This window comes from Amblyomma maculatum, chromosome 7 (assembly GCF_055883805.1).
Source record: "Amblyomma maculatum isolate TAMU_Amacu chromosome 7, ASM5588380v1, whole genome shotgun sequence".
NCBI lineage: Eukaryota > Metazoa > Arthropoda > Arachnida > Ixodida > Ixodidae > Amblyomma > Amblyomma maculatum.
Window position 1 is genome coordinate 9878555 of NC_139350.1, and position 26183 is coordinate 9904737.

Genomic DNA, 26183 nt, shown 5'->3' on the forward strand with positions numbered 1-26183 from the left:
TAATATGTTTTCCGTTTCAGCTGAAGGATTACCTGCCGAAGCTTTGATCATGATTATAGCATGATTATAACACGCGGAGATCGCTGCTCTCTTTACCGTAAAGGCTGCTGACGTTTCATCGTTCCATCTATACTCGGCTATTTTTTTCCATGGCGCCCCGTGTTATAATCAGTGATCGTGGACAGCAATTTACTGCTGATGTCGTAGAAAAAATGCTCCGACTTTGTGGTTCAGATTATCGACACTCCACACAGTAGTGCCCGCAGACCCACAGTCTCACCGAGGACTCCAACCGCACCCTGACAACCATGTTGACCATGTACGTCTCGTCTGACCGTCGCAACTGGGATGCAGTACCCGTTAAAAATATGTGTAATGTGTTGTTTTAGAATTTCTTTTCAGTTTGCTCATTAGAATGTATTCTATTCCTTGTAACTCTGTATGCAATATCTTAAATGAGTTTTATTTACCATTTGGCCACCGCATTCTTACACAGCCACAAAATACGTACCGCTATAGAAATACGATAGTGAGTGTCTTTAGCAAATCCCTAAAGAGGTCCAATAGACAGTCATTCCGTTTTCTTCACTAGAGCATATAGAGTAATTACCAAATTTCAACAATTACTTTCTAATGAGTTCCAATAACTATGGCCACCGCATTCTTTTAAAAACACAAAAGACCAGCTCATATAGAACTACAATAGTGTCTTTTGCAAATCTTAAAGGATATTCAATAGATGCTCATCTAACTTTTCTCAATGAAGCATATAAAGTGATTATTGATACTCTATAATTACTGTGTACTGAGTTCCAATAACTATTTTGCCTCTGCATTCTCATAAGAACACAAAAGATGCACTGCTATAGAAATACACAATTGAGTATATTTTTGCAATTTTAAAGGATTTATTAGACGTTTAGTTTTCCTCATTAGAGCTCAGAGTAATTACTGACATTCTATAGTTACTGTTTAATGAGTCCCAATAAATTATTGACCACCACATCTTTACAGAAGCAGAAAACAGTATTGCTATAGAGCTACTGTAATAAGTATCTTCATTAAGTTCTTCAACAATTGCTACCTAAGAAGCTCAAATAATTATTGGGTAGTGCAAAACATTGTTACAACTCTTTAGAGTGACCTAGTGTACTTTCTTCTAGTCTCTCTCAGAGAGCCTGCAGTGTAGCTATTGATAAGTTTCAATTGTGCATGTGAGTGAATGGGATCTGTGCTGCAAAACATGCAAGACATACGAAAGTTGTTCATGCAACCTTAATTTATTTGGCTTATATTTGCATGCAAGCAAAGGTGGGAGACGGGCATTCGGGTTGCGGGGCCAGCCTTGTACCTCTCTAGAGAGAGCAACAATGAGAGGCTGCTCTTAAGGTAGATCGGGTCCGCCTTGCACCCTTAAATTGTATAGCCTTAAAAATTAACACATACATAGATATCCGAAATTTGAAATAGTGTAAATTAACTGCACACATTTCACTGCCACTATAATGTATGTGCAAGCTGATAATTATAAATACAGACTGTCAGCAGAAAGCTTCACCTAGATTCAAAACTATCGTGCAGTTTGTTTGCAGAAGAAGTCCACTGTTATGGCTTGTCTTATTTAAATGCAATGTAATTAAAAGATAAAATTGTAAGCACAAATATTTTGATGCCTTCAATTTGTTTATTTAGTCTATTGCATCATAAATCATCAAGTTGACCTGTCATGTATGCAGCACTTGCTGTAACTCACAGAGTTGTGAAAATAATTCGTAGGACTGCTAATTTTTCAGACAGCAGGATGCACACAGGACGAAGAAATGTGCAATGTTTCAATAATTAAAACCCATCGTCACACCACATTAAGCAATGATGCAAATGAAAGTAGCTTGATCAAGCCACTTACATGACAACTGTCACACAATGTGGAGGATTCTGAACATTGTAAAAATGGTGAACCCCCCCCCCAAAAAAAAAAAAAAAACAATAAATACATGGTTTCAGTAACAAAGGCGCAGCTTGCCCTTCATCACAACAAAATGTGAAGGCATACTGTCAGAACACATGCCATTGTCGAGAACAAAAACTAGCTACTACAGGCATCGATCCATCTCCTTTTCATGGCTGGAAAGAAGAGACAAGTCCACCTCTAAACCAGGACTGCACACTTCTGCTACAGAACACCAGATTGAACTAGGATGTCGTGAGCAAGCAAAATGTTTGTTGGGCAGATCGAGGCTCCCATGAATCTAAATCAAACTCCTCTGAGCTGGCAGAGCTGAAATTGCTCATAGGAAAACTGCTCTGCAAGGTTGAGGGCCTAAAAAAAGAGAACGCTGCTCTAAAACAGCAACAAATACAAAGCAAGTCATCGTCTACGGCCGGTAATGGCAATAACCCTGGCCCTCTTAGCTCCGCTCGAGAGGACACGCATGTTGACTCAACACGGCACCCCACCCTTCCACACCCTAAGCACAAAGAAGGCAACACAATCTCCAAAGAATAAGAATCAGCAGACAGCATTCGCGAATTTGAACATGTAGAAACACAGACTAACAATACTCTCATTCAGATGCCGCATACAATGACTTCCGCCTTGGAGGCCATTATGTAAACACCGGTAGGAAGTAGTTAGCTTAGGCTTAGGCAACGGGCAGCGGAGAGCAGGCTCCTTCCCCTCAAAATTCACAAATCCCCTTCTTCTGAAGTGGCAGAAAAATAGCATCAGTATGGCTCCACAACCAAAATATTGCACTGACAGTGGAGCTGTAGAGGATTTGGCCGAAAACAAACTGTACTCCAACCTCATTTAATTGCACTACAAGAGACACATGTGAATAGCAAACTAGAAGTATATCAACCCTTTTCATCGCGAGATGACACGCATGTGGTCACGACTTTAGTCAAGCGAAACATTACGGTCGTCCAGCATGACACCCCAATTAGAAATGTAGCACAAGTGCTAGTCAAATTCATTGCACATAAAACAAACGACCACAGCCTCTTTGTTCTATGTCTGTAGCAGCCCGAAGCTTCGAAAGCGAGTTTTGGTCCACTTCAGCCGACCCTGAAACTTGCACGCAAACACCTCGTAATATTTTACTGGAGATTTCAGTCCACAACACCCGGCTTGGGAATACGCATATGATAAGATTAAAGGGTGCAAATTGTTACTCAATGCACAACAGTGTGGGTTATTGACCCGTCTTACAGTCCCCGTGGGGCCCGCCCGCTGCGGTAACAGTGTTTCCAAGGACATATCCCCCGATTTTATATTTGTCAAAATGCGGAACTCCAACATGGATAAGCCCTTAGGAAAATATTGGCAGTGACCACCACATATAGAAAATAGAGGTCTCCACCGGCCTCAACAGCTGTAAAGCAGGCGCCCCCACCCTTGTAGATTGGGACACATTCCGCGCTAAAAGAGCCGAAAGAGATGCAGATAACCCCAACATTCGAGACATAGATGTCTTAGACCCGGATCTACGCAAGGTTGTCAAGACGGCCACTCGCACGTTAGAGCAGGCTGATCACCGGGAGATAGAAGACAGCCGCATTCTTCATCTATTAAAGGCAAAGAAAGGGCTCGAAAAATGACTCAGACGACAGCAATGGAACCCTAATCTGCGCAGGCATCCAAAAAGTGATGCCCTTCATTTTTTTAATTCACTTTCTGCAAAATATATTAAACTTACAATGAATAGGGCTGCAATCTTAGTCAACATGCATGGGTTTGCATCACCGGTGAACAATGGGATGTATGCCTTCTTTGTATCAGCAGTTTTCCTTCTGGTGCAGCCATGGCCTTGATACCTGATACCTGTAATAGCAAAGTGCAGTGATAAAAATAAGATGGTGTCAAAGCAGGAATGTAATAAGGATGGGGCAATGTAGTTCAGCCAACTCAGTCAATTATTTTTGTTTTCAGTGAGCTGTGAGGGCCAGTGTTGACACCTGTGTTGACACCATAAAGCAAAAAGCTGGTACAAATAAAGCATGGATGCCTTTCTTCACTGGTGCTGTAAAGGCATACAGCTTCTTTTAGAATACATTAAAAATTAATATACATGTAGCCAAATCTCACACTGTAGTATTTGTGGATTTGTAAATTTTGAGCGATCAGCATTCTAGAAAAAAAAACAGAGAGCAGACCTTTACCAAGAATTCCAAACAGTTTTCTCTACTATTGTTATGCAACCATTGTACTTGATAGCATTTTGACCTTCCTCTTCACTTGGTCGTTTAAATGGTTTAGCAAGTATCTGCCATCAGGAAATTGTAGACTACTAAATTTAGCCTTTACTAAAAACGTCTCTAATTTTCTGCAATTCCAGTTCTCTCAAGCCACCTGTAACCACATACTAAATAGCAATGACAAGAAACTACCTCTATGTCCAACATCATTTATAACTGCAATTCCATGTCTCGCTCTGGAGGACAAATTTTTACACATAAATATTTAATGTATGCCCATTTACTCTGATTTCATAAGGACTGGACCTCTGTTAACTTTGTGTTGGAAGTGACAAAGCATTACATGTTTATAAGAGCGACCTAACCTACTCCCAAAGCACTGTAACAGCAAGTAATGCCAATTTTGGATGCGAGAAACAATCAAATGGTGTCATGAAGCTAACCAGAGTATATGGAATAAAATTCGAGGTTAAATGCAGTAGCAAGAAAACACTAAGTTTTATGAATTGTATCGGTCTATTTTGCTTCATGACAAGTGTCACGTTTGGTGATGCCAAAAAGAAGTTTATGCTGACAATAATTGCTTGGCAGCTTCAGTGCCCCTTTTATTTGAAGTATGACTTTAAATACAACAGTACTTAAGGGAAGACATTTAGTAAAACGATGACTAAATCTGGAAGATGTTTTGAAGCTGTGGCAAGCACAAAATTCACCTCTGTGCAATCCCTTAACACAACCACTGAAAAATAAAACGAATTAAAACAAAAATTAGCGGCTTTAGACAAAATCACCATGAAAATAATTCAAGGACATACCTTTGAATTAAAGAGTGGACTGCTCTTTCAGGATAACAATGGTGAACGATGAATAGGTGGTAACTGTGCAGAATACTGCAATAAAATCTGTTGCCACTCCCGCATGTCGATAAGTGAGGTGTTCATCAGTGGTCTATCGTTCATCACCTAGGATCAATAAGAGCAATAATAATGTAATGGCATTCCAAATGGTTCAGTAATATTTATCTCTGAATGTACTCTCGAAATTAAGCTCAATAAAGGAATTTGCACATGCATAAAATGTGCAAGCTAGTGCCACAAAAAATTCTTACATGGTCTGAAGTATTATGGTCAGTTTGCATTGAGCTTTCCTCACATATTATGAGCTTCCATAAAAGCTTAGTATTCCTGTGCTTACTGTATTGAAATAGGGTGCACTCATTTTGCACTAATATCATTCTGTGCTGTAATCAAAATATCAATTTGAATAAACTCTCCCCCCCCCAAAAAAAAAAAGCTCAACATCCTGGTCACACCTTACCATGAATAAATCGTCTAGCTAGTGTATACATGACTTTAACAAACTTTTCATGCAATGAATGTGCATAAGCAATTCGTCATTCAAGCATGTAGATTGAAAACAGGCCCTTTGTGCTATAATATAAAAATAAATAGATGCAACTAAAACGCATTGAATGAACACTGTAGTACTATAGATACCTGAACATATACCCGGGCGAATGTGCAATAAATTATCTGACATTGAATAAAATACATACCTGTTACAATAGCGCATATTGAACGGAGCCCATCCAGAAGTTTCTCTATATAGGACGATGTTGAATATGCCTAGAAGAGAAAAAGATACCTCTGAGCTTATAATAGACATATTTAAAAAGAAAACTGGTCGAAATAGTTTATCGAAGAACTTGATGCCCTCAAAAAATGCATCATGGCTTTAAGCAGCCGAACTTCATAGATTTGTATTGGTCACTCGGCAAGGGAGCACAAGATCCCTATTCGTATGTTCTGCATGCAAAACCAGCACTTGTCAGCAACACTAAACAATCAATTTTAATTGGAATGTAACCCTAGAGACAGCTGAAAAATCGACTTCCAACAACTCACTGCTGCTGCAGCGCATACTGGTGTGTGCAAACAAATCCTGAAAAACAAGCAATCATACAAAGTAGGCAGTCCTCGATAGAACTTTCTCTGGGTGACAAAAGGAAGCCCTGCAAAAATTAAAGAACAGAACGTATTTATGGTAACGGAATTGTGAAGGTCATTAGAAAATTTGCAGCATAATTTCTGCGGCATGTCTGCCTGCAGCATACCAGTGCATCTCAGGTTAAGGTACGTAATTCACACAAAGGTCGCACTCCTGCCAGAATTCCTGTACTGACTATGAATATCCAGACACAATGTGATGGCACGCATACCGCAATAAATCCAGAGCGGGGGAAACGCTCGAATAAGGCAAACTATTTATTGAGGTGTATGAGATAGGACAGGGCCAAAACAAATAACTCTGGATTATTTCTGCACAAAATACAGACACTTCTACATCACTTCTGCTAAAAATGTGTACATCGCCACTGGGACCCGATGAAACTATCTTGAGCTCTGCAGCTGATTAGGTAGACATGGAGCAAGGTGACTGGAAAATTAAAAACAACAGCATACACAGGACAGAGGAAGGCTTTTTAATTTTCCAATGTCTCACCAACTGGCCTATCTAACTACCTCCCTAAGTTATGGGCAAAGCAAACATCCTGATTTCCGTTTGTTCAAACAGCAGTGGAGGACACCAAAACCGCGGCACGATATCAGTTTATTTTGCGATGCACGTGCCATTCCACCCTGGAAGATCAAAAAGTAAAAAAAAAGAACATGGCTGGCCTGTACATTCTACAATATAAGTTTTGGTATATACTTGACATTATTCATTAACACAAGAAATATATAGCTTAGAGCAGAGTATGCAACACACGATCTTATGCAAAATACAACTATATGCAATATGCTTCGCTACCTAACATTAGCGATTGCTTAGGCAGCGATTAACTCAAACCAACTTGGACACCCAGCATACGGATCGCATACACATAAGGCATTTGAGTACGAACAAGCCATGAGATCTAATGCGGCGGTCGCATTTCGATATTGGGAAGAAAGCATGCTGGCATGAAAACTGCCAGCAAAAAAAAAAAAAGAAACGTTTCCGATTCCTACGTAATGGAGTCCCTTCGAAAGCCCGCTTGCAACTTCAGAGCGCCAACAGAAACCGGAACAGATGTTTGTTTTTGGATAATGAGGCAACTCAGGCGAGCACGCTAGTTTTGAAGAAAAAACATAAACAACAGCTCGAACCCGGAACGCTACGGAAACCGCGAACACACATGTATGAACACAAACCTTCTAACGCTGCTGCCACACCAATCACGGGGCACAACTACCCAGCTGTTGAAAACAGCTTTGCACAATTCCAGTTGGAGAACAATTTCAACAATGGCAACCGATATTCGCGCAATGTCAACTTGCGACTAACACGCACGGGTGCAAATGGAGTTTGCACTGCCTCATCATGAGCGCAATAATTTTGCGTAGCAAGTCGACGCACAGCTACGCAGAAAAATCCACCAAGAAAGAAAAATGTTTGTGGCGTAGTGCACAAGTGATGTGAACGAGCTAAAAAAATCCGCGCCAGTGAGCCGAAATGGTTTTTTTTACAGTTCGCTAGCACACACACGCACACACACAATCATTCCAATGCGTCACCACACGAATAAATTTGTCAAAACAATGCGACGTACCAGCAGGTGGCGAAAAAAGCGAGACTTCCAAATTAGCGTCGTCAATGCAGAACCTTTCAGCCTTATCAAAATGGCCGTACCGGCGATTATATTTGGCGTTTTGGGGGGCTGCTCGCTTTCCCTCGTTGCGGCGCTCTGCGCGATGCCAATACGTATGCCTGAGAGGAGGCATTGGCCTGACATGCCTGACGTAAGTCACGCGACACCGGAGGCGCCGTGGGAGCGTGTCGAGCGGAAGCGAGCCGATAGGTTTGCGCCTGCTGCTGGCGGTCGGCGCGCGCGAATTCGTTTTCCTCAGAGAGCGCGTTCTCGCCACAATTGGGAGAAATAAACGCTTCTTTATTTACTGGTTACAGGATAGAAGGACTCATCGCTGTGTGGCGACCGTAGTTGATTGCAGGTTTTCGAGCAGCTTAGGCTGGTACATCTACAAACGCGCTTCGTTGCAACAATGTGTTTTTTTTTTTTCGTACCGCACGGAAGAGGCGGTAGGGGGAAAACTACGACTTCAAAAGTTAGTGAAGCGATGGGGGCACATCCTCACCATTCGGCGATAATTTGAGGCACGCCTGTTTGGGCCGCGCGGCATCTTCAAAAAAGTCCGGCTGACCTGCGCTTTTCAGTTTGCTTTCTTTGCTTCCTCAATCAGAATTAGCGTTTGTTTTTTTTTTTTTCGCTCCTCAACTACATTTAGAGCGCTCATGTTAGGAAGCAACTTCTTTTAACAAAGCGGCCTCGTTTCGATGGAGGCGAAATGCCATGTTTTCATGTTAAGTCCAGGTGGTCGAAATTTAACAAGAACTTTCGCCTTTTCCAGTTGCATATCTTTTTCGTCCTCTCAGTATTTATTTATCAAAGTCAAATTTGCCGGTGGGCCGCGAGTTTGGGGGTAGCTCAAGTCTTTATTGATGGTAGGCCAGGTCGGGTTTGGCGTGGGCCACACAAATTCCGAGAGTGGAGGTGTGTTTTTAGGAGGGACCTCAATGCAACGTTATACCATGCATTGCCGTCCATATCCTTCTAGGCCACTGATACATTTTTGCATTATTTGCTGCGTTGCCATGCCTACCACTTCCCCCCCCCCCCGAGTTCATCTGCAGCAGTATGTTACACTGTCATCCGCGAAACCTCGATAGCTAGATGTGCTATCCTACTAAAAAACAGAAAGGATGCATAATAACTTGCACTAACGAATACAAATATAGGACTAACGCTTCGCTATTCAACGCGCTTTAAATCATCTATAAAAACCTCATTTATCGCATATATATATATATATATATATATATATATATATTGTCACGTAGTGGTGACGAGGTCGACGACACAATTGAAGGGTCGATGATTGCACTAAAGAAACTGTTTATTTGGGCTGACTTGCGCCCGCAAAAGAACTAAGCAACTCGGCGGCGGCGATAGAAACAAACGTGCTCGTCGATCGTCGAACAAAGAAATGCCCGTCACACTCGGTAACGCTCAATTTAAAGGCTGCACAGAAGAATCTAGATAACATCGCAAACAGCTACCAGCATGGGGCTGGAACATTGTGGAAAGACAAGCGAGTGGCCGGAACCTTCGAGACAGATCTCGGTGCGTCTTGCGCTACAACAAAACTGATAAAGGTGTGACTCGCGACATCGAGCAGTAACAAACAAAGATTACGGAACTGATACGCGGTCCAGAATCAGAGTGATAAGCCTGTATGCCGGCGGCTGTTAAAAAACAACAAATACTGTTTGAAGGTTTCGCGGCATTATCCCCCCTTAAAAAAAAAACATCGCCTCGATGTTCCAAAACAAAGAAACTTAAACATAAACACTGCAAAGTTTAAACACCACAGATTATTTAACGCGCGTAATATAGCTTCAGTCGTACAACATGTACAATTTCTGGGCGTGCGCGTCGCCTTTGTGATGCTGACGTTCCGTCGGGAATGACTTCATAGTCCAGTGGTCCGACGCGGCGAAGGATTTTGTATGGCCCAAAGTATCGACGCAACAACTTTTCACTTAATCCGTGACGGCGAATTGGTGTCCAAACCCACACTTGGTCTCCTGGATTGTACTCTGCGTGGCGTCGTTGTAAATTGTATCGTCGTCTGTCGGTGCGCTGTTGGTCTTTAATACGCAGCCGTGCGAGTCGTCGGGCTTCCTCCGTACACTGGAGGTAGGCGGCGACGTCAAGGTTGTCTTCGCTGGTTACGTGCGGCAGCATTGCGTCGAGCGTCGTTGTGGGCTCCCTGCCGTACAAAAGCTTAAACGGGGTCGCTCTAGTCGTGTTGTCGTCGTGTGGAGCGGCGATGAAATGGTTGCGTCGTCGTTAGTGGTCGTCGGCGGCGGAGGATCTTCGTCTTTTCGCCGTTGAGCAACCTCACCTCCAAAGGTTGCTGCCTTTAGTTTCCCCTACGGGGGCTTGGGGACCTTCCGCGCACACTATCATCATAGTTACGTCCTGGCGACGCAAAGCGGGCCCTGTACGGCGATGGAGACCTGAATTGACGGCTTGGTGGCGCAATCTCACCGCTACGCAGATAGTTGTCGATTTCTTGCGGTCGTTCACCTGGGCGTGGTCGTGGAGCGTCGACTACAAATCCGCGGAGACCGATTCGTCGGTACGGGCAGTGCCGCAGAATGTGGCCGGCCTCACCGCAGTGGAAGCATAATGGCCGGTTATTCGCTGTCCTCCATGCGTCGCACTTCCTGGGGCTTGTTGGTCGTTGGTAGGCTTGGCGGGCGGGAGCCAAGGGGCGGTTTTCAGGAACAGGCCGGTAGCGGCGAGGGCTCGGAAAGTCATCACGTCGGGGCGGAGGGCGACGTAATGCACCAGCGTAGTTCATCGCTGTTGCCTCTTGTGCTGGAAAAGTCGCAGCCGTCGCTTCAGGAACGCCCAGCGCCTGCTGGACTTCTTCACGGACGACGTCCGCGAGCGTCGCCACCTGGGGTTGTTGCGATGATGACTGCATTCGGCGGAGCTCCTCTCGCACGATCTCCCGGATGAGGTCACGAAGGTTCTCTCCACTTGTAGATGCGCTGGGCTAGTGGTTTGAGTAGTCTGGCTGAAGTGGCCGCTCATAGTGGTGCATCCGGGTGTACAACGTCTTCTCGATGGCAGACGCTTCCGTTTCAAATTCCGCCACTGTTTTTGGCAGATTTCGGACAAGATTTCCAAAAAGCGATTCTTTGACGCCTCGCACTAAAAGTTTGACTCTCTCACCTTCAGTCATGTTAGGGTCGGCGCGGCGAAAGAGGCGCTTCATCTCCTCAACTTACGCCAGGACAGACTCGTTAGGAAGTTGCAGTCTTGACTGAAGGAGGGCCTGGGCTCTTTCCTTTCGGACGATGCTTGAAAAGGCAGTCAGAAACGCTTCCTTGAAAGTCTCCCAATCCTTCATAGTTGCCTCATGATTTTCGAACCAAACTCGGGCATGTCCTTGAAGAACAAAGTAGACTTGTCTAAGTTTCGCGGCGTCATTCCAGCCGTTGAAATCTACCACACGGTCGAAAAGGTCCATCCAATCTCCCGCATCTTCATCCGGTAGTCCATGGAAGCAGGGGGGCTCCCGTGGTTGGACGAAAATAACCGGTGCTGTAGGCTGGGCCATTGTCAGCGTCGATGCCTTCCGAGATCGACTGGGGTCAAGCAGCAGACCGTGTTTGGGTTGTAGGCCTTGAAGTCGGCGGCTGGCTCGGTGACCTGTAGGCTGGTCTTCCAGGGCGACATGAACACGGCTTGGGTCTTCGCTTGAAGGATCAAAGGCAGCACCTCCACCAGATGTCACGTAGTGGTGACGAGGTCGACGACACAATTGAAGGGTCGATGATTGCACTAAAGAAACTGTTTATTTGGGCTGACTTGCGCCCGCAAAAGAACTAAGCAACTCGGCGGCGGCGATAGAAACAAACGTGCTCGTCGATCGTCGAACAAAGAAATGCCCGTCACACTCGGCAACGCTCAATTTAAAGGCTGCACAGAAGAATCTAGATAACGTCGCAAACAGCTACCAGCATGGGCTGGAACATTGTGGAAAGACAAGCGAGTGGCCGGAACCTTCGAGACAGATCTCGGTGCGTCTTGCGCTGCAACAAAACTGATAAAGGTGTGACTCGCGACATCGAGCAGTAACAAACAAAGATTACGGAACTGATACGCGGTCCAGAATCAGAGTGATAAGCCTGTATGCCGGCGGCTGTTAAAAAACAACAAATACTGTTTGAAGGTTTCGCGGCAATATATATATATTGTCAGCCCTCCACGGATCTTCTTTCATTTGTACATACCATGATCTTCTTCTTCTTCTCGTACATACCATCATCATCGTCCCGCGGCGCCGCCTCCGGCGCGTGCTTGGGTGTTTTTCTCCATCAGATTAAACGCCGACACGGCATACCTTGCCTTGCCTTCCCGACCTTGCCGTCTGCACCTGGCCGTCTTTCACAGTATATATATATATATATATATATATATATACACGTTCGAGATTTGCCTTTTTATTTTTCTTGAGGCGAAGGCCGTTTTATATATATATATATATATATATATATATATATATATATATATATATATATATATATATATATATATATATATATATATACACACCGGCGGCCAGTGGGCGCGGCCACGCAAGGATGCATTCCAACCCTTTACTCTACCTTGTACAGGTGAGACAACGCTATGAACACGCTTTCCGCAGCAATGATACTTTTTACGGTTGCTGCCATGGCCACGGCTGTTGATCGACTTGTTGCATTCTGTGCACGACTTTTTGTTGTCTTATTTGTTATTGGGCGGCGACATCGAAACGAATCCAGGCCCACAGTTAAAATCTATCACAAATGATATACAGGAAATAAAGAATGAAAAAGATGCTACAAACCTAAATTAGATGCAATAGACAAAAAAAGTGGAAGGTCTCGGTCTGCTCGGGAAGCAAGTAGCAGGGTGTAATGAAGAATAGCTCAATTGAACACAACGTTTCATACCGTTATAAGAAGGCAGATGAACTTGAGAACCAATGTCGTAGGTCTAATGTCACAATTTGTGGGTTAAAAGAGCAAGAAGACAAATCAGCTGAAAGCCTTTACCAGGAAAATCTTCAAAGAGAAACAAGTCGACGTCGCAGGCATTGAATGAATTCACCATCTTGGACGAGTGGCAAGGGCTGATAACCAAATCAAAAGGCCAGTAATTATGAGACATCTTGACTATTGAGATAAAGCGAAGATTTTTAAGTGATGCTCAAAGTTGAAAGGCTCCGAATACTCGATCAGTGAAGATTTCACGTGTTCTATCAGGGAAGTCAAGAAGAAACTTTGGGGAAAAATCGTGAGTGAAATGAGAAGTTCTACCTTACTTACGATAACGTAAGCATTAATGGCCAGCTTTATAAATCGAATGAGCAGCTTAATGATATGGTTGAAGTGGGACAAAAAAGTGAAAAAAGGAAGAGGAAACTCAGTACCAAGCAGTGCACCAAGACGAACCACTCGCAACCGTCGCCGATAACGCTCTTGAACATTAATGCACGTAACCTTCTGCATTGCGGCGAAATCTTCCTTTTCATTTGCTTCAATTGTATGGCTGATTGTGTTCACATTGAAATATATCATTCCACTCCTGTAACGTTTCCAGTCGGGACTGACAGTTTCTTCAAATAAATAAAATATAGTAGTTGAGGTGCCTCGAATAAACGTACAGTGAAAATAAACCTGATATATATATATATATATATATATATATATATATATATATATATATATATATATATATATATATATAGTCTACTGTTGTATATTCGAGGTACCTCAGGTAGTATATATATGTATGTCCATATATATATATATATATATATATATATATATATGTATGTATATATAAATATATATATGAACGTTTGATTCTTTGGGCTGGGCTGAGAGGTTGAGAGCACGTTCGAAAGCAGACATGAAGAGATTGTATTCACGTTTTGACCGCGGGAACGGCCTTCGCCTGAAGAAAAAACGACAATTTCAAGCGTACACACACACACACACACACACACACACACACACACACACACACACACACACACACACACACACACACACACACACACACACACATATATATATATATATATATATATATATATATATATATATATATATATATATATATATATATATATATATATATATATATATATGTATATATATATATATTGTAACGGGTATTGCGCCAAACGTCCAGGCAACGCCCAGAGCCTAGATGACTGCCGACGTCCGAGAGTGGTCCGAGCAGCGGTCTGAGCGAGGTTCCAGGCAACCAACTTCGTCGTCTACGCCCACTATCCACTGATTGTCTCCGCTTCGTCGTCGACTATAGCTTGTATCACTGCCCCCCTCCTCTGTAGCATCGACTCGATGCGACGCGGTGCTACTTGAAAGTTAGCGAAAGGGGGCACAAAAGTGTCACAAGGACCCAGCGGCGTTGACGAAAAGTTCAGTCATGTACGATCATATCATGATCGTACATGACTGAACTTTTCGTCAACGCCGCTTCAGCCGAACCACGTGCACGACTTCAGGACGCTGTGGCCTTCGGGATGGAGCTGAAGCTGCCGGAACAACGGCGTAGGTGACGTCACTGATACGGCGAACAATCTCGTAAGGGCCGAAGTATCGGCGTAGTAACTTTTCAAATAGGCCGTGATGACGAACAGGTGCCCACACCGAGACGAAGTCGCCCGGTTCGTAAGCGACGATTCTTCGGCTGAGGTTATACCGAGCAGCGTCATTCGCCTGTTGTCGGTAGATTCTGAGGCGTGCTAGTTGCCGCGCTTCCTCAGCACGCTGAAAAAAGATGTCGGCGTCAAATTCGGCGTCAGAGACACAAGAAGGACCAACTGGCATCATGGCATTCAACGGCGTGTTCACGTGGCGACCGAAGACAAGTTGGAACAGGGTCAGTCGCGTCGTCTCTTGAGTGGCGTTATTGTACGCGAAAGTTATATAGGGCAAAATCGCATCCCAGGTGCGATGTTCTGCTTCCACATACATAGACATCATGTCGGTGAGGGTGCGATTGAGGCGCTCCACCAGCCCGTTGGTCTGAGGGTGATGCGCCGTCGCACGTCGATGGCTAGTGTGAGTCAGAGTCATGACCAACCGGATTAGGCGAGCCGTAAAAGCTGTTCCACGGTCAGTGATTACCATGGCGGGGGCGCCATGACGTAGGACATTGTTATGAACGAAAACTTGAGCAACTTCGGACGTTTACCATGGGACGCGGTCTCTGCGTACCGTGTTAGGTTGTCTGTCGCGACGACTACCCAACGGTTGCCAGACTAGGACTTCGGAAAAGGACCGAGAATACCCATGCTCACTTGATGGAAAGGAGTCTTCGGCGGAGCAATAGGCTGAAGAAATCCAGCGGGTTTCAATGGCGGAGACTTCCGACGTTGGCAGTCACGACATGAGCGTACATAGGCCCGCACCGATGGAAGTAACCTGGGCCAATAATGCTTTTGACGAATTCGTGCAAGTGTACGGCTCACCCCCAGGTGGCCGGCGGTGGGTTCATCATGACAGGCACTCAATATATCTCGGCGCAACTCGGAGGGCACAATAAGGAGAAACGTCTCTTCACTGTTAGCAAAATTTCGCTTGTAGAGGACGTTACCAAGCAGAGTGAACGTTTGAAGCCCACGATGAAAAACACAGGGAATACGGGCGTCGACGTCCTGCAGATAGTCGACGAGTGACGCTAACTCTGGGTCCATTCTCTGCAGCTGCGCCATTTGGGTTGTACTAATAGCCCCCAGAAAGGGAAAATCGTCGGCCGTTTCTTCTGGACATATGGCAATGGGCGAGCGCGACAGACAGTCAGCATCCTGATGCTTCCGTCCTGATTTGTATACGACTGTTACGTCATACTCTTGTAATGTAAGGCTCCATCTAGCCAATCGTCCTGTGGGATCTCTGGGGCTCGCGAGCCAGCATAATGAATGGTGGTCACTTATAACGCGGAAAGGGCGGCCGTAGAGGTATGGTCCGAACTTGGTGAGGGCCCATATTACCGCCCGACATTCTTTCTCAGTTGTTGAATAGTTGGTTTCGGAGCGGGTAAGTGTTCGGCTCGCGTAGGCGATGACCCGTTCTGCACCGTCTTGCCACTGAATTAGTACTGCACAAACCCCAACGTTGCTGGCATCAGTGTGAACGTCAGTGTGAACGGGGTGTTCTGTAGGCGGCTGCGAAGCTGAAGGAAATTGGCCTCTTGTTCACTTCCCCCCAGGAACGGCGTGTCAGCTCGAGTCAGTGTGGTTGGCGGTCCCGCGATGTGCGAAAAGTCTCGTACAAAGCGTCTGTAATAGGAACACAAACCTAAGAACCGTCGAACAGCTTTCTTGTCAGTAGGGTGCGGATAACCAGAAACGGCAGCTGTCTTTTCCGGCTCCGGACGAACACCTTTTGCACTAACCCTGTGACCAAGGAAGCGAAGTTCCTCAAAGCCGAAGTGACATTTCTCCGGTTTGATTGTCAGGTTGGCATCGCGGAGAGCTTTTAACACAAGGCGTAACCTTTCTAGGTGTTGATCGAAGGTGGTCGAAAATATGACGACATCGTCCAGGTAAACCAAACACGACTGCCACTTCAAACCGGACAGAACGGTGTCCATCATGCGTTGGAACGTGGCCGGTGCCGAACACAGGCCATACGATAGCACCTTAAACTCATACAAGCTATCGGGTGTCACGAAAGCCGTCTTCTCCCGGACTCTCTCATCCCCTTCTATTTTACAGCACCCACTTTTGAGGTCTAGCGAAGAGTAGTATCGGGCATCTCGCAGTCGATCGAGTGCGTCGTCTATGCGGGGAAGTGGGTAAACGTCCTTTTTAGTGACGAGATTAAGTTTTCTGTAATCGACAAAGAACCGCAGAGTGTTCTTTCTCTCTGACGAGAACAACCGGCGAAGCCCACGGGCTTGTAGACGGCTGAATGACATCGTCGGAAAGCATTTCGGTGACCTGTCTCTGAATCGCTGCTCATTCCGTTGGAGAAACGCGGTATGGGCGTTGGCATACTAGGCGCGTGGTCTCGTCTGTTATTATACGGTGCTTCGCGACCGGAGTTCGGCCCACTTTGGAAGACGTTGCGAAGCAGTCTTCAAAATCTGCCAAGACAGCCGACAGCAGATCCTTCTGAGCCGGCGATAACTCGGTGTTTATTTCGACAGGTGGCAGAACGTGGCGAGGTCCAGTGTTGTCTTGAAGGGCTTCTTCCACGGTGCACAAATGTGGACCCTCCGCGACATCTTGGAGGAAGGACATCACCGTGCCTTTGACGAGGTGCTGAAATTCGTTCGAAAAGTTGGTGAGCAGAACGGTAGTGCAGCCATCCCGTAGGTGGACAAGACCTCGGGCAACAATGAGGCCCCTCTCAAGCAGCAGCGGGATATGACCCTCCGCCATGCCCTCAAAGTCATGAAATAGGTCATTCTGCACGCGCATTACGACACTGCACGTGACATCATCCTCCACAATACGCAGAGCATGGCTACAGGGATCGCGGGTGTCGAAGCGTGCCACTGCCCGTTTAGTCGAGAATGTGACTCGTGCAACGTGTAGGTCGATCACAGCACCGTTTGCCTGCAGAAAGTCGAGCCCCAGAATCAAATCTCTCGAACATTCGCACAAAACAACGAATTCCCCGACGTAGACGAAACCGCGAATGCCAATTCAGGCTTTGCTCAGACAACTCTCGGACTTCGGCAGTCTTCTAGGCTCAGGGCGTTGCCTGGACGTTTGGCGCAATACCCGTTACAGTCTGGTGGAGGTGCTGGGTGCGCTTTCCCACGTTTACACGCATCACGACGGATCTGACTCTGGTCCACCAGCGACTCAGTCGCCGCCTCCGCGGACAGTCGCCTGAGGTTGGGCCCCTTTCCACCCATGCGAGGATCCCGCAGCCGCAACTCTCGAGCCACCTCGACATGGCCACTGATCCCAGGCTCTCATATCCGATCCTTTGCTACCCGCCACGAACACCACCATCTTTTCACGGCGACGTCTTCGAAGACGCTGAGGATTGGCTGGCGACCTTCGAGCGAGTGGCTCGGTACAACGGCTGGAGTGACGAGCGAAAGCTCAATAATGTTTACTTCGCCCTAGAAGAGTCTGCGCGTACGTGGTTCGAAAACCACGAGGGGGCCCTTACCACCTGGCGAGAATTTTGCCTTGAACTTCTGACCACCTTCCCCAACGCCGACCGCCGCGAGAAAGCTGAAGCTGCACTTCAGTCCAGAAACCAGCAACCACTTCATCGTCTACGCCAACTAGCCACTGATTCTCTCCGCTTCGTCGTCGACTATAGCTTGTATCAATATATATATACAAGGTGTTTCCCCTGAGATTTTACGTATTTCCAAACAATAGGAAATATAAATTTTAGTGTGGATTTTTTAACTATTGTATTAAGTGCCGAGAAAACTTAGCTCTAAAAGCTACTAATTAAACTAAAAACTACTTACGAATAACTATTCACCGTTTCATTTATACCAGCTAGGAGAAACTTTCAAATTGCTACAGTGATCTGCCGGTGGGAGAAGGCCAAATAGAATTTTAAAATACAAGAAAATTTATACCAGCTAGGAGAAACTTTCAAATTGCTACAGTGATCTGCCGGTGGGAGAAGGCCAAATAGAATTTTAAAATACAAGAAAAGCACATTTCGTCATATGTGGCGTATTTCAGGAAACAATGAACAAATGAGGGTAGTATGTAAAACCTCGTAGTCAGTGCTTGCGTTTACATAAGTTGAAGTGCCCCTGTAATGTCTGTGTAATGATCTGGCTCAGCTTCTTGCACCGAATGTTGAACTCGGCGCTTTTCTCGTAGCGGAGCTTTACGCCGGAGCTTGCGCCCCGGAGCTTTGCGCGGTTTCGTTTGGTCAATAGCTGCAATAAACTCGGCCATTGTGAAATGTTTTTGAATACCTTCAAGGTCCTCTTGGGTTGGAGGTGAGCCCGCTTCTGACGGGAGATTATTCGGGCTGGTGAACGGAGGTGGAATGTGGTTGAAATCCGGAAATAAATTCCTTACCACCACTGATGCAAACTGGCTTGGAGACTGTCCAGATGCTAGACAGGTATTGCGTGCGGGGTCCTTTGAATGCCTGCCGATTTCCATGGACCGGAATGTGCGCCATATTGATCGAGTAGTAGATGTTGCGTTAGGAGATGCGCACCAGTCCTGTCATCGTTGACGAGAAAGGCGCTTCTCATGTCGGCGTGCCGCTGCTGTTAGCTGGTGTAGTGTGAATCGGCGTTCAAAAGTTAGTTCTCTAATAAACGCCAATTCCGCCATGCGACGAGCCGCCCATAGCCGAAGAAGGGGAAGATCCGGAGGCGGTCTATTTTCCTCTACCCAACTGAAATGAGTTGCAGCTTGCAGTGCAGTCCGCAAAGCTTCCTGTGGATCCACAGTTGTGAGCAGGGTGTTGTTTAGTAGCGTTGTGAACAAGTCCCACTCTGTGACCAAGCACCAGCGTCTACGGCGGTGGTGGTAATGTGGGTCTAAACCAATGAGTAATGGATAATGGTCACTACCCCAACAGTCTACTTCTCGATCCCATGAAACAGCACGTGCACCACACCACCATGTAAGGTCTGGAGAGGAAAGTGGTTAACAGGAACCATCCCAACGTCGTGTTGCGGTGCCTAGGGAGTTAAGGAGCACAAAATCTGCATCGGTAAATGAGTCCAACACTGCACTTCGCCGCGCCGTAGAAGAGGGATAACCCCAAGTTTGATGCGGGGCATTAAAGTCCCCTCCAACCAAAATAGGCGATCCCAAGGTGCGCAATCCATCCCAGCTCTATTTTTGGTGCTCCACCGCTATAAGAACGTATGTAGCACGAAACAAGAATTATATCGGTTCGGGGGAGGCGAACTAGCACAGCCACTACCTCTTGCCATTTGTTGCACCATAATCCCAGTGAAACCTCAGTTTGGGTGTAACAGTCGGCTACATATATGGCCGCTTGGCCAGGTGTATTGAACTTAGCACTGCATCGACAGTCTGGAATGCTCGGGCAAGAGTAGGCAATGAAATCGGAAAGCCGGGGTAGAGCATTTGTTTCTTGTAAAAGCAATGCCTACGCACGAAGTTTACTAATGCGCATTCGTGTACGGATCTCGCTTGCCTTGTTGACGAAACCACGGCAGTTTCATTGCAACACGTAACTGTTGCTCTTCAATGTTGGATCCATGTTTAGGAAACTGGAAGAAGGTTAGCAATTAGCACCTTTGTGAGTTGTTGCAGTTGCTGTGCCACGAAATGGAGCAGTTGCACAGGAGACAATGTGGCAGGTGCTTGTGGTTCACAAGGGGCAAGCGAACTGTGAGCAGGTGATTGAGACTTCGTAGGAGGATGATCAGAAGGACCAACGGACGATCGTGCAAGAAAGGCTCGTCTTTGGGAGAGACGTTGAACCTGCTCCTGCAGAACTGTAAGTTCTTTGTTCAATTCGACAATTTCGTCTGTAGGTTCATCTGCGAGCTATGAGTTTTGGGGTCCTCTAGTGGAGCGTGCTTTGCCACGCCTTAATATCTGATCATATCTTCGTGTCGCGGAGGAATCTCCATTTACAGCAGGTTTTGCAATTGTCTCATTTTTGTGCAGCTGAAGCAGTGAAAAACGGTTCGATGTTGGCAAGGGATCATTTGGTGACTCTAATGTTGGCTTCACGCAATGTTTCTGGGAGTGCATGCAGCGTTTCCCCTTTGCGACACACATTAGAAAATACCCATCAAAAAAATTTCAAACTCCCTGTGCATGCTCTTGACAACCAATATTTTACTAAAAACGCTTAAACAGCCCGATACCTTACGTACTTTACAAATTAGGTCGCGTCCTCATATGTACACACTGACTCAATACAACTAAATCAGCCAAAAAGAACCGAAAGCTTTATTGCATGAAACTAATGGGATTTGAGCAATACACAATAGCTTCTGTGGTCGTTAGTGGTATGGCAGACATTTTGATCGGCCTACTTCCTTACTTGGTGTGGAATTGATAAAAACAATCATTAGTGGCGGACAGGCACAAGAAAACTTCTCACTTCCTGCATCGCACTCGTGATTTGGAATTGCATCCAGGTTTCCTGCAACGCTGTGGGAATCTTGCTTCCACGTGTTGTGGCCAGTGCGCTTTAGCATCTAAACGAACAGAGTTTGTAGGAAGGGGCCTACTATTGTGAGGTGCTTTCGGTGCCTTCTCCAGACTTTCCGCACTTGGTCGACCTCGCTTCTTCTACAAAGGTTTATTGGAAATGAGCAGGCTCAAGGCAGTGTCAGTTTGAAACTGCAGCATATCCATCGTGTTCTTTCGGACAAGACCTTCTGCAGAAGCAACTCGTAAATACTGCAACCATGAGTTTGCAAGTGCGAACGAGGTGAGGTGTGAAATGACCCTTACAGGCCATTTTTTGTTTTTGCTCTACTTTGATAGAGCGACATTATGAAATCCAACTTATCAACCCCACCTATGTGACGATTGTACTCCAGTATAGCCTGTGTACATTCCACCTCAATGCGCTCCTTTTTGGAAGAGCTCCATCTGCCCACAACCCCAGCCTCACCAGTGGAGACGTGTGTTGAGGCCACTGACACCAGATTGTTGTCCTTCCATTGCAAAAGGGCCACGTCTCCCTTTTCCGTCACCTTGATATCGGAGCTCCCACGCTTCTCCTTTCGCATTTCTTTTTCGCCCTTCAGCTTGTAACCGAGCAGCCTGTTGCACCTGATTGTACCAGTGGCAAGGATACCAATACTTTTCAGCTCCCTCAGAAGCAACACAGATGTGAAGTAATTGTCAAAAAATAACTTGATGTTGCAGTGCTTTGGGAACGACTCCCAAGCCTCATTACTACACAGCCCCCTAGCCCAAGGTACGAGAACCCTCTGTATATACCTGTGCCTTTGCCTTGATACAATTCAAAATCATGCGCCAGGCCACGGCCGCTCAATGGAGGCGCACTTGGGTGCGGCCCGTCGCGTCGCCCAGAAGAGCCGTATTGCGCCTAGTTCTCATCGCCACCGCTCCGGGACGAGTGCATTAAGCAACAGGTGAAAAACACAGAAGGTAAAAATTGGATAAATTCGACGGAAATGAAACAGAGTGTGGAATTATACCTAAAGTGGAAAATGCAGATCAGGAAGGAAGATTTCTTTGATAACTGAAGAGGCAGTGCCCTATTTTTTGATGCTAGATCAGGGTGCCTTAGAACACGCAGCTACAAAAAGAAATTTAACAATGGAGATGACGCATGTGCTGTATGTGGAAACTCCAGTGAAACAATTGCCCATATTATACTCGAATGTAATGGTATCCATCCGGAAGTTGGTGCAGGCGCAATCACTGTTCCTGAAGCTCTGGGGTTTAGAGATAACAGTGGCCGGGTGAATAAACCGGCGGTGGAAACTAGCAAAAACGACTGGAAGATTGGTGGCTTAAAAGCATAGAAGTGACATAATGCTAGTAATGTAGGAACAAAATTTAATAAATAGAATGATGGTTTAGTTAACCATTCTAAATCAGTAATTAAGATATACGGAGAAAAATGAGCATGATAGCTACTGCTACCACCCCGTTTCAAAGGGGACGCTCCTATATTCCATCCATTCCATCCATCCATCCGAGTCCGGGCGGAGAGCTGCGCGCAGCGGCCGTGGCTGTGCTTTCGTTTCGGCGTCCGCGTGGTCAGCGCTTGCTCAATTTAGGATTATGAGCGGCGTTTCACTCAGTATGTGATGCTATGTGCAAGTTTGCTATTGATAAGGTGATAGCGGCAAGTTATCATCACTAGGCTTTTCCAAGTCATTCGTGGTCTTCCGTTTACAACGAGAACGGGGCAGTCGTGTGCATTTAGTTGCGTTTCAACCACTGTAATAACGTATTAGATATTGCAATCTTGAAATCGGGACATGGTTTGGGGCCATTTATTCAGCGTGCACTTTTCTGGAAACTTACAATTCAGGCCTGTTCCTCCGTTTTCACTGGAAATAATATTCAAGTGGGTACCACCACCAAAACATACTAGCTAACACAAACTGTTGCAAAAGAAACATCACAAGACAGCCAGTTCAACGACACGCCCGCAGGCTCTGGCAATTTTTTTCTCGTTTGATTATGAAGCCGCGTGATGCACAGAAGACACGCAAGCTTATTTTACAAGCGAAGAACTTTTCTCGAAAAAGGTTTATGTGCAAGCGTGATTTTTTTCACTGTCTGATTGATGTTGCTGTCCAGTTGGTCAGCAGTGGTCGCATTAGTTTATTTAGGTCCTTCGTGTGACTGCGGTCTTCTCTCTCGCAAATCAACTCCGTAAATTGCACAAAATAGGGAAGAAGGGATGAAATTAACATGTTGCATAGCTTGCTGCTTCTTATGACCTGCAGGAACTTCATCACCTTGCTAACAAAGGTGCACGGTGATTTTCAGATACCTTAGGCGTCCATCATCAAGAAATTTGATAAGTCCAGGGTTTTGGAGGAATCACAAGGCACAAAGTTAATAAATGGATGGGGACTAATAAAATAAAATTATTGACACTCTAAAGTAAGCACTAGAAGTTATTTAAACTTTGGTAATATATAAATAATGAAAACACGGGCAGGCACTGAAAACAGAATAAATAAAAATGTTTCATGAGGTTCTGTAAAACTATTCATACTTTCTCTTCAAATGGACGTGCAAGGTAACCAGTCAAAAATTCAATTGGTGCTAACTCTATGTCAGCTGCTGGTTCACACCACACATGAATGAATCCAAGCTGACTCGAAAACTCTCTCGCAGCAGACGTGATATGGCAGTTGGCAAGGTACGACTTTCATAATCACGAATGCCAAGTTTTATAGCTGTCTATTGTTGATAGGTGCATTTGCAGACTGATGCTTGCAAGATGCCAACCTGCACAAAGCATGGCAAAATGTGTATAATCTCAGTCGATATATTTTTTTTTCGCTAGTTGTACCTTCAGTATTTTCTCCGAGGTGAAAACTGCAGCCCTTGCGTCAATTAACTCTGTCGTTCCCGCCTTTGAATTGCCTTAGGCTGCTAAAAAGCCATACTATAGGCCCGCTGTTGAGGGCCTGCTTTAGGGCGTATCGGAAGCTGAAAATAAGATTCGGTTAAACGCAATGCACTTGTAAGGCACATAGCAGACGTTGTAAGATACTTGATGTGATCAAGAAGGTACTTAATTTGCGCCACCGTGGATCTGGTTGTCATGATTGTTGCTTCGTACGTTTGCTTGGTTAGCCTTTGCTTCGACGTGTCTCCTTGGACCTGAATGTCTTCGATATGGCAAAGTCCAACTCGAACCAAGAGAGTCACTCGTCATCTGACAAATAGAGCGGCTCCTCTTGGTGTCTCTATGGCTTCACTTATGCGATGTTGGGCAAGGCATACCATTTTGATATAATCGTCATAAACGTGATCGTGGCACAGCTATCTTGAAACACACATGCTTCAGGATGACACGGGGGGTTGTCCAGGAGGAAATGAAGTGTAGCTATAACAATTGGGGAAATTAAAGCTATTGACCTGCGCACATTAATTTTTTCAAGGTTGTTTGGCTCAACATGAGCCCGCGTGAGTAACTTAACTTGTAATGTGGGCAGTTCGGGAACACGGAGGGGACAGCTAAAGGAAGCAGGATCTTCAGTTTTGTTTTTCCTGTAACCGTCATCTGTGAAGTGCAGTGAGTATACCAGTGACTTGTCACTCGGCTCCCACTGGCTTCCTTTTCCGTCTTAACCTTCCCAAGCTATGTTTTTCAGCCATGCTGCTCGACGTTGTGAATCGCGTGGGAACCCATAGTAACCGATCTTTTCTTGCTTTCGTGGTGCACAGCGGCACACAGCAGTTGCCTGGCATGTGCTGCATACGCTTAGGATGCTGTTGACACAGGCACCGATGACAAGCATACAGAACTATCAGAACCACGTGGTGATGCTGAGTAGTCAAAACGATAACACGCGCCAAACCAGCCAGCGCGCTCCTTCCGCGTAGTCTGCTCGTCCGTGCCGGCGGCGCCTTGTCCTGGAGTGGTGGCGCCCCCGCGGAGAATGATGGCGGAAACTGTAACTTCTCCCAATACGCGCTTCCCCAGCCATTGACGACGGGCCGCACCAAGTGCGCCTCCATTGAGCGGCCGTGGCCAGGCCATCGGTGCTGCACCGCACGAAGATTTTGACTCCAACAGGGTTTGGCTTGCTCTTCACCACTTGCTTCGCTGGGACCCTACCAGCGAATTCCGCCATCTGCTCATCAATGCAGTTGTGTTCAAGCTCTTCAAGTTGAAGGCATTGGAACCGAATCACATCAAGAAGTGGCCTCACCTTCCGGAACGTGTCCAGGCTAGATACATTCCTTGGTTCATTCTGGTCGGTTATGTGCAGTGCGCTTCGCAGCCTAAATATCTATTTACTGGCATTGTATCTGCGACTGCAGGAATTCGGGTAACTTTTTGCCAATACATGCGGGCACGTGGGAATTTCAGGACTCCCATGTAAATCAAAATTCCAAAAAACACTTTCATCTCTTCAACGGAGCACGAAATGTCGGCTCCTGTGTTCTGCAAGGCGTAAATGTTTGTGTACTTCATGAAGCGCTCGAACACTTCGTCTGTGAAATACTTCATAAAATACTGTAGCGGTTCCTCTGGCGTTAACCAGCCAAGCGGCTGGTATGTGTAGCCCGTGTCCACTGGATTGAAATGTTTGGCAACCCACTTGACATGTTTCACTTTTTTTTTGCAGGCGGCTCTTCACTGTGAGTTTGATCATCGTCGGCGGCTGCCAGTTGCATTGCTGGGTCATGCTCGTCATCCGATGCAGTTTCCTATAAATGTGAAGGCAAATTTATGCAGCTGCTAACACGAGACTTCTCATCTTGCCACTTACCGCTTAAACTGGCTGTAAACCGTCGACTTCGTCGTGAGAGATCCGCATCTGACACATCTCCATTCAAGATAGCATCAAAAAGCTGGTCGATGGACGAGTTCGGTGCCTTACGTCTCGTTCTAGCATGATTCTTGAGGCCTCTAATAAAAAAAGTCTCAGGAATGCAGAAACCCTTCATTCGCAGCAGTTACACAAGGTTGAAGCAGCGGCAGCCAAAAGGGTGCACGTGACACGTTGCGTACAAATGGACACGCCATGGTAAACATGACCGCCGTTTCCTAACCAGATGTACAATAAAAAAACAATCCGTATTATTGTGATCTGTAACACTTATCTATTAAGACCACAGCTTTAGTTTTGCCTTAGTCAACGCTTTACGTACACAAAAAAGATAAAACCAAGAGCACTTACTTGACGCGCCGTAGAACGTCGAGGCGTCCATTTT

General features: G+C 45.7%; 1 long non-coding RNA gene across 2 annotated transcripts; it reads right to left on the reverse strand.

The window, feature by feature from the left end:
- Positions 1 to 1577: 1577 nt before the first annotated feature.
- Positions 1578 to 26183, reverse strand: LOC146182705 (uncharacterized). 2 transcript variants are annotated; one of them, XR_014708379.1, is made up of 4 exons: positions 26150 to 26183; positions 5753 to 5822; positions 5013 to 5159; positions 1578 to 3823 (listed from the first exon to the last, which is right to left on the reverse strand). It is a non-coding gene; the product is annotated as an uncharacterized LOC146182705 (long non-coding RNA). The 2 variants fall into 2 exon arrangements; XR_014708378.1 differs by lacking the exon at positions 26150 to 26183 and adding an exon at positions 7790 to 7953.